Below are 6675 nucleotides of genomic sequence, written 5' to 3'. Positions count from 1 at the left end.
GAGAAACACTCACCAAGGGTGCACTAACCTGGTATTCTCTTTTGCCTGAATATTCTGTAAACTCTTTTGCTGAGCTTGCAGATTCTTTTATTAAGGCGCACTCAGGAGCTCAAAAGGTTGAGAAGAGAATGGAAGACATTTTCAAAATCAAACAAGGGGACTTAGAATTGCTCAGAGATTTTGTTGATAGATTCCAACGGGAAAGGATGACTTTACCCCGTGTACCTGATAATTGGGCTGCAATAGCTTTTGCAAGCAACTTAAATGATAAAAGTTCAGAAGCCACTAGAAGACTTAAAGAAAGCCTTCGAGAGTTCCCTGCAACCACGTGGAATGATGTTTATAACAGGTACAGTACAAAGTTGCGAATCGAAGAAGATACCGTGCCTCGATTTCAACATGAAGAAAGGAGCAGTTCCAGGAGATCCGAAACTGAAAAAAGATCAGGTAAAAACAGGTACGATCCTTATATGGGTCATGCAGAAAAAGATTCACGGTCAAAACAAGAAAATCAACGATATGATCAAAAATCAAGAAACAGGGAATCTGGTTCTTCATCAAGGTTCAGGAATGATCGAAACAAACAAGAGTCACGAGATGATGATGGAAGTTTGAAGGCAAGATTTGGTGGATATAATTTCAATGTCACTAGCTCCGAGCTCGTAGCTGTTTTGAGGAGCATGGGAGATAAGGTACGGTGGCCGAAAGAGATGCCGTCAAATCCAAATAAGCGCAATCCAGATCATTGGTGCGAATTTCACAATGATCACGGGCGTAAGACTTCGGAATGTAGGTTCTTGCAAAGTGAAGTGGACCATTTATTGAAACAAGGGTATCTCACTGAGTTATTTAGTGAGAAAGGTAAGCAAGCCTACATGAAACAAGAAGCACCAAAGCCCCCATCACCCAAGAGAACCGTGAATGTTATAAGTGGGGGAAAAGATATTTATGGAGTAACATATACAGCTTCAAATAAAGTTTCCAAAGTAACAATCACGCACGGGAAGCGAGTGCGACAGACCTTAGAAGATGAAAGTATCACTTTTGATGATACAGATACAGAAGGAGTGATCACCCCCACAATGATGCACTGGTAATATCTTTACTTGTACATGACACTAATGTAAAACGAGTTTTGATTGATCCAGGAAGTTCCGTAAATATTATACTACTAAGGTTATTACGTGAAATGCAAGCTGAAGACAAAATGATACCGAAGGCGCATACCTTGTCCGGGTTCGACAATTCAAGTGTAGTAACTAAAGGAGAGGTAGTTCTAACAACTTTTGCTGCAGGTGTTGTTAAAGAAACTAAATTTCAGATAGTAGATATGGAAATGGCTTATAATATGATCATGGGGAGACCTTGGATCCATGATATGGATGCTGTCCCATCAACTCTACATCAAGTTATTAAATTCCCATCTCCATGGGGAATATGCCAAATCAGAGGCGATCAACAAACATCTAGAAGCATCAATTCCGTTGCAGATTCAATTGTTAATGGTGGAGACAAATAGCAATTACAGAATTTAGGTAAGGGTAACACGGAGTCAACCTCACCTGAGCAAAAGCAAACAGATGTGGATTTGAGACCTGACACCTCAAGAACCGGAGGAGAACGAAAATATCAAAACAACGATAGAAGAGCTAGAGGCCGTGGTGTTGTTTATACACTGGTTCGAGAGAAAAGTATACATAGGAGCTAATCTTAGCCCGGAGGTAAAACGTAAATTGATTGAATTTTTAAAAGCTAATGCAGACTGTTTTGCTTGGTCCCATTCTGACATGACAGGGATACCACCGGAAGTCATGACTCATAAGTTGAATGAAGATCCATCATATCCTCTCGTCAAGCAAAAGAAAAGAAAGCAAGGAACTTTCAAAAATAAGGTGATTCAAGAGGAAGTTCAAAAGTTACTAAACCGTGAGGTAAAATATCCTAACAGGTTAGCTAATACTGTTGTGGTTCCTAAGAAGAACGGTAAGTGGCGAGTCTGTGTAGATTACACAGACCTTAATAAAGCCTGTCCAAAAGATTCCTTTCCTTTACCGCACATAGACCAGCTAATTGATGCTACTGCAGGACATGAGCTATTAAGTTTTTTAGATGCATATTCAAGCTATAATCAAATCAAGATGGATCCAGGTGATGAAGAAAAAACTTCTTTTATAACAGACAGGGGGACTTACTGTTACAAGGTAATGCCTTTCGGTCTTAAGAATGCAGGTGCAACGTATCAAAGGTTGGTCACCCAAATGTTTCAAGAACATTTAGGTAAAACCATGGAAGTATATATAGATGATATGCTAGTTAAAACTCAACATTCAGAAGATCGTATATTGCACCTATCTGATACGTTTAAAATTTTACGAAAATATAATATGAAGTTGAATCCAGAAAAATGTGCATTTGGAGTGGCATCAGGAATTTTTTTTAGGTTTTCTTGTTTCTAACCGTGGAATTGAAGTGAATCCTGCACAGATTAAGGCCATTGAAGAAATTCCAGATGTACTTACGAGTAAAAAAGAAGTTCAAAGACTAACTGGGAGAATTGCAGCTCTGGGGAGATTCATTTCCAAGTCTTCAGAAAAATGCTTCAAATTTTTCTCAGCTTTAAAGAAACAGGATCATTTTGAATGGAACGAAGATTGTCAGCAAGCACTTAAGAATCTGAAAGTATATTTGTCAAATCCACCGTTGTTGGCAAAACCAAAGGTAGGAGAGAACTTACTCATCTATCTTGCCGTGTCAGAAGTTGCGGTAAGTGCTGTTTTAGTCCGGGAGGATCAATGTAAGCAATCTCCTATCTATTATGTAAGCAAGTCTTTGCTAGATGCAGAAACACGGTACCCGCAACTAGAAAAATTAGCGTTTGCTTTGATTATGGCATCTAGAAAATTAAGACCTTACTTTCAATGTCATCCCATTGCTGTGGTTACTGCTTTTCCATTACGAAACATTTTGCATAAACATGAATTATCAGGTAGATTAGCGAAATGGGCTATAGAATTAAGTGAGTACGACATCACTTATCAACCTAGGACTGCTATAAAATCTCAAGTATTAGCTGATTTCATAGCTGATTTCAGTCAGGGATGCAGTTAGAAGCTGAAAAAGAATTACAAGTTTTTAATGGTGCAAACCCGGGGACTTGGGTTTTATTCACTGATGGTTCATCTAACGTAAAACGCGCAGATTTAGGGATAGTTCTCGTACCACCCACGGGTGAAACTATTAGACAAGCTATAAAGTGTCATTGATAACTAACAATGAAGCAGAGTATGAAGCTGTCATTGCAGGTTTAGAACTGGCACGAGAACTTGGCATATCACAGATTATAATCAAGAGCGATTCTCAACTTGTGGTTAATCAAATACTGGGGACTTATACAGCCAGGGAAACTCGAATGCAAGAATATCTTGAAAAGGTACGGGAGCTAATAAAACAATTCCAAACTTGGAAGGTAATGCAGATCCCAAGAGATGAGAATGCAGAAGCAGATGCTTTGTCTAACCTCGCGTCTGCAGCAGACGTAACAAATGATGCAAATGCTTCAGTCGTACATCTATTTCATTCCGTTCTCGAACCTGATAAGAATGAGGTAAATTTTAATCATTTAACATGGGATTGGAGAAACGAAATTGTTGCTTTTTTACAGCATGGAACCGTGCCTATTGACAAAACAAAGGCTCATGCACTTCGCAAGAAAGCTGCTCGTTATTGTTTGCATCAAGGGAATCTTTATCGAAAGATGTTCGGTGGACCATTAGCAAGGTGTCTCGGACCTTCTCAAACAGAATATGTGATGAGGGAAATACATGAAGGACATTGCGGAAGTCACGCTGGTGGGAGGTCGCTAGTAAAAACATTGATTCGAGCAGGATATTATTGGCCCAAGATGGAAGAAGAAGCTAACGATTTCGTGTCTAAATGTGATAAATGTCAAAGATACGGCAATAATATGCATAGACCAGCTGAGTTACTCCACCATGTCATAGCTCCGTGGCCCTTTATGAAATGGGGAATGGATATCGTAGGTCCATTGCCACAAGCAAAAGGTCAGGTAAAGTTTCTACTTGTGCTTACAGATTACTTCACTAAATGGGTAGAAGCAGGGGCATTTAAACAGGTGCGGGAGAAAGAAGTTAAAGACTTCATTTGGAGAAACATAATATGCCGTTTTGGGGTACCAAAGGAAATCGTGTGTGATAATGGACCACAATTCATAGGAGCCCAAATCACAGAATTTTTTCAAAGTTGGCAGATTAAAAGGATAACATCTACACCATATCATCCAGTGGGGAATGGACAAGCGGAATCCACGAATAAGGTTATCATCAACAATTTGAGGAAAAGGTTGTAGGATTTGAAAGGTAATTGGCCCGAGGTATTACCTGGGGTATTATGGGCTTATCGTACAACGAAAAAAACAAGCACGGGAGAAACCCCATTTTCAATGGTTTATGGTGCGGAGGCTTTGATTCCAGTAGAAATAGGAGAACCGAGCACACGGTACGTTCAAGCCACGGAGGAATCAAATGATGAAGAGATGCGGGTGAATCTTGATTTGTTAGAGGGAAGAAGAGAAGTTGCACTAATAAGAATGGCGGCACAAAAGCAAGTAATTGAACTATATTATAACAGGAAAGCACGCCTCAGATTCTTTAAAATTGGGGACTTCGTGCTTAAAAAGGTGTTCCAATCTACAAAGGCTGCTAATTCAGGAAAGCTGAGTCCAACATGGGAAGGACCCTACAGAGTTCGTGACATTGCTGGAAAAGGAGCATACGAGTTGGAGACAATGGATGACAAGCTATTACCCTCACATTGGAATGCTGTCCATCTAAAAAGATACTACTTTTGAAAAAAGTATCCACGGTCAGGTATCTCTATGTTAAAATTCATTTTTTGATCATTAACAATTTTACTAACGATTTTAGATGCTAGGAAAAAACCCTAACTCGTGCCAAATGATGATTCACGACCTGTACGGCAAAATGGAATATTCTTAAATTCCCAGCCCAGGGTTACAATTAATCTGATGGAAATACACACAGGTTAGGCAGTCTTCATCTCTAATCGCACCTCCGAGTCCCGCAAATTTTTCTGTTTCAGGAAAAGGACCAAGTTAAGAGGAAAAACAAGTGCTCGAGGCTTCATACTTCACCGCTCAAACACTTGGGGGACTGTATAATGAACACAGAACAAATACGTGCGGAAAATAGATGCGTAAATCAAGAGACAAGTGTCGAGCAGAGGTTATGGAATCCCAGCATAAGCATACATCATAGTATTCTTTCCCATGAGAACAACAGAGTCACCTCTCAACACTCATGAGAACAATAGAGTCACCTCTCAAACCCTTCCTAATACATGAAGATGGGGTCATGACTATATACTGAAACGGGTTATAAGGGAAAACCTTGTCTAAATTATATTTACTTTGTAAAAATCTATTACAAGAAAAACAGTTACGAGAAAGTTATAGATGTACTTTAATACATAAAAGCTTGTTCAAGTTCATGAATAAAAACTTGTCAAAGTTGTGGCATACAAAACATGTGTATTCTTATTTCTTTCATCGTATTATAACACCATTATGACGTTGAGACGTCTTCTTCATTAAGTGTCGATATATGAAAAGGGCCCTCTTTTATAAACCTCATGTTAATAACTCATGAGAAGAATCATAAAGCAATTTCAAAGGATAAAAATGCTAAACTATTCTATAAGTCCTAAATAGATAAGAAAAAGGCAAGAATAGAACATATTGAAGTACCAAGAAAACTTCTTAAAAAAGACTAAGTAAAACTTAGTCAAGCAAAATGTTTTTACAAGTGCCCCATTATGATAACTGGGGACTTAACCAAAAAATCCCTTAAAAAGGTCAAGGGATAAAACCACCAATTAATAAAAAAAAAACAACAAAGGAGTAAAATATTCAACTTGTCACTAAAGGGGTTGGAACTTCTGAAGTTGCAATGTCAACTTCACTTTCAGAAGCAGCTGTAGGAACGGTAGCAATTTCTGAGGAAGTAGCGGCAGTTGGGCTTGAAGTGTTAAAGTCACCGAGGGAATCAAGAGTCACGGGAGCTTCAGCTTCCACGGACTGTATCAGTGAAGTTTCACCCTCAGGAGCTAGAATTGTAACATTTTCAACTTCAACAGAAGCGGCTCCTTCATTTAAAGGTTCCCCAGCCACGGGAGTTTCATCTGCCGGAGAAGGAAAGTCAAGTGGTTGTTGAGTCATTAAATGGTTCTCAAAACCTTGGCCAATTCCGATTCTAAATCAAAGTTTTCTTGACTGGCCTCAGTTAAGGCATCACGGCGGGAGTTTAGAAAGGCCCAGCTCACCTCTGTGTTAAAGTTCTCCTCAAGAAGCTCATAATCCCTTTCCCACGAGGCAAGATCATTTTTTAACATTTGATTTTCAGCCAAAGTGGAATCAAGGGTAGATTCAAGGGAGGCACGAGAATTCTCTAAGGCACGAACCTTATCAGAGAAAATTTGCAAGTCAGCCTGAGCCTGAGACAAGTTTTGAACTAGCTCTCCCGCGTACTCTTCTTTCTTGCTCAACAATACCTTAAGTTCTCTAATCTCTTCGCTTGACTTTGATAATTGTTCTGAAAAAGAACATTCAAGGCGCTCTTTATCCTTCTCAGCTTTACTACA

The sequence above is a fragment of the Nicotiana attenuata genome, chromosome 9 (genome assembly GCF_001879085.1).
Source record: "Nicotiana attenuata strain UT chromosome 9, NIATTr2, whole genome shotgun sequence".
Lineage (NCBI taxonomy): Eukaryota > Viridiplantae > Streptophyta > Magnoliopsida > Solanales > Solanaceae > Nicotiana > Nicotiana attenuata.
Note: the sequence above shows the minus strand (reverse complement) of the source record.